Below are 3,292 nucleotides of genomic sequence, written 5' to 3'. Positions count from 1 at the left end.
CAGGCTGTGCTCCCACTCAGGGGACTGAGGGAGCCATTTTTCACCCAACAATTCCAGCCTCTGATTATCAACCCTTACTCCGTCCACACAATGGTGTGTACAAATGCCTGGGGACAGCCCAGACCGGCCTGGCTCTTCGTAACAACTGCACACTGAAGTATCAGTTCCCTGTCTACACCGGTGGTTTCTTCTGTAAAGGAAACAAAAGCCATACAGTTCCTTTTGCTAAGGTCACTGGCCTTTGCAACTTATTCCAGGATGAGGGAGTAAACAGAAGATGACTAAGTGTTTTTGGCATCCAAAATCATCCACGGTCAGAACCAGAGTCTGGGAGAAAAATGTTTTGAACATTGTAACCTCGACTGTGTGAGGAGAAGGAAAACTGAAGGCCTCTTAAAACAATATTCATTCAATAGCTATTTATTGAGCAGCAACTAGAGGCCAGGAGTAAACCACATCACTCCGCTTCGAGGATCTTCAGTAGAATGCAAACGTAGCCCCAGCTGCTTCCCATCCCTACGCGCATTGCTCCTTGCAAAGTGGCTTTTCTGTTCCCTCCATGCAGAGGCAGGGTCTAGTCCTCTACTCTTTGCATCTGGCCATGTGACCTGCTTTCGTTAATGTGACATTAACACCATTACACAAACAGAGGCTTTACTTGCTCACTGGGGCTTGCTCTGCTGCTGCTGGGGACCCTTCCACCATCATCTGGACAAGCCCAGGCAAGCTGCAGCTGTCGGCAGGCAACATCGAGAGAGATCCTAACCGCCTCCGCCACCCCAGCCCTAGACACATAAGCCACCCTAGGAGAGAACAGCTGCACCTGGCCCAGACCAGAAGGAATGCTAAATGAAGTCCAGCCACCCCACAGAATTGTGAAAAGCAATAATTCGTTGTTTTAAGACACTAAGTTTTGGGGTGATTTGTTACACAGCAAAAGCTAACTGATGCATTAACAATCCTAGAGTTGGGGTAGATACCAAACACATTGTATTTAGAATAGGACTCTATGCCAGTGGGGGCAGAGGTGACTGCCCATTGCAGTAGCAAATTGACTTCCGCTTGCTCCTGGGGCCTGGAAAATCGACTTTAATAGTCAGCTCAGCTACACGTCTGAAGGAGCCAGACCTTACCACATCAGTGGTAAGGCAAGAGAGATTGAGAAGATTCCTGGAGTTCTGTGGGAATCACTTGACTCTATATTAACTCTTGGGCATTTTTCTGAGTCTTGTACTACAGAGCATCCTGTGGGTCTGTAAAGAGTCCTGTGGGTTTGAGGGGCTCTCTGAGGTACAGCGTAGAGCAGGACTTCTCAGACTAACTGTGGTGAAGCACATGTTTGTTTGATCGTATTTCTCATTCACCACGGTCAGTAACATGATCTACAGGACATGGGAAACACACATGTCCACTGACCATGAACTTGGTTGCCATGACAACATCAAATTGCTATTCAAGCTTCTGAATTCTTACTCTCACTGTCTGTACTTACCTCAGGGCAGCCTGTGACAGTTTGTGAACTGGTACCTGTCCCGTGTGTGGACCACGCTTTGCACAGCTCTGCTGCAGGGAGAGCTGAGGCAGCCCTGCAAGCACACAGACCCGGGCCCACAACTGGTAACACTCATCTTGACTACTGACATTCTTCTTTGAGCACGGAATGAAATGGCATTTCTTCAGTCCCCAGTGCAAGGCCTATGGGAAATCAAATAGCAGGAAAGCTTTCATGAAGGACAGAACCCTGGCTTAGAAAGGGCACTGAATAATAACACTATCTCTCCACATTCGGCACCTCATTGGCTATAAAAGGTAGTTGGACCAGGAAGCATTGATCTGTGAGCCACAGTCTTAATGGCAACATTGATCACGTGCCAGTTCCTTCTGAAAGCTGGTGTAAGGGGTGCTGGTGAGGTCTGCTCAAGGAGCCGCGGGAACGGCCCTCAGCGCTGGCTGGGGTTCTCCTCCTGCCTTGTGCTGCAGCCGAGCGCTTTCACCAATACGCACTGCCCTCCGAGGGCTCTGTGGAACACACGAAGTATTATTATTTGTCAGGGAGAAAAAAGCCCATTGCAGATCTCCTGATGGTCATCTAAGAGTATTCTTAAGAATCTGAGAAGTCCTGCAATTAAAAAACAAAGAAGAACAAAATAAAAATCTGTTATGGCCTGTTTATTGGCCAGTTAAAATCCTTTTCTCCTATAACCCAAAAGGTAGCATGATGGTGCTTTGAACCCACTACATCTTCCCTTCCAGGTAACAGGCGGCTCACTACTTGTGGTCTCCCTGCCGTGCGGCCTCAATCTGTCACACCTCCACACTGGCTCTTCCAACCCGGGGAATTCTCTGTGGCCTCTGTCTGCTCTTAGCCTCTCAGACTCACATTCATCCTCCAGGTCTCAGTTTATTATTTTTTGGAAAGTTCCCACATTCCCTGATTAGTAATCCATCTCCTGAGCTCCTGCAGTGCCCCACACATCCCCACAAAGAGCCCTCATCCCACCAAAATCTGCATTGTCTTTTTCTGCGTCTGTCTTCTGCACTGGTCTCTAATTTGGGCAAAAGCACCATTTCTGATGCATAGCAGGTAGATGGTTGTAAAACCATAAAAGTAAATTTTAACCGTAATGTTCTGAGCAGAAAATAAGTGGCCCAGTGTGTCACCAACACGAGCCCTTTAATGACATTTTGTTGCACGTGTTCTTGTCCCACAAAACTGCAAACATCACAATCCCATCACCTGACATGGCGAGGGTTGCGTGCTTAAGAGCCTGTGCCAGGCTGTTCTTCACCCAGAGGTGGTCGCTGACTGACATGGGAAGGGCCCCCAGCTGGCTGTTGACCACAGCCGCAGCTGGACTCAGAGGACTGGAAATGAGCAAGAGGGAGAGAGCTCAGATCTCAGCCAGCTTCGTGATGGCAGTTCAACTTCACGTGTTCTTACAACAATCCTCCTTTCTCTTCCCCTGCCTCTGTTTGTACACCCAAATGCCTCACCAGCACTCCCAGGATTTTTAGCATTTCTCCATGTCATTGCTGGAGAGCCATTCTTTCAGGTTAGGATTGTTAAAACAGGCATGCTTCGGTTCTATCAGGAGTTCGGGATGGGACGAGACGAGGAGGGAGAAGGCAGGAAGGAGGCATCGTCGGGCAGTGCGCCTCCTCCCCGGGTGTGCGCTGGCAGGCCAGGGTGAGCAGGCGGCGGCTGGACTTGGATAAGGGACACTGGGAGCATGGAGAAGGAAGACGCTAAGGACATTGAGTGAGCACCAGAACGTGCCGGCCCTAAGCGCAA

The sequence above is a fragment of the Propithecus coquereli genome, unplaced genomic scaffold, assembly GCF_000956105.1.
Source record: "Propithecus coquereli isolate 6110/MARCELLA unplaced genomic scaffold, Pcoq_1.0 Scaffold355, whole genome shotgun sequence".
NCBI lineage: Eukaryota > Metazoa > Chordata > Mammalia > Primates > Indriidae > Propithecus > Propithecus coquereli.
Note: the sequence above shows the minus strand (reverse complement) of the source record.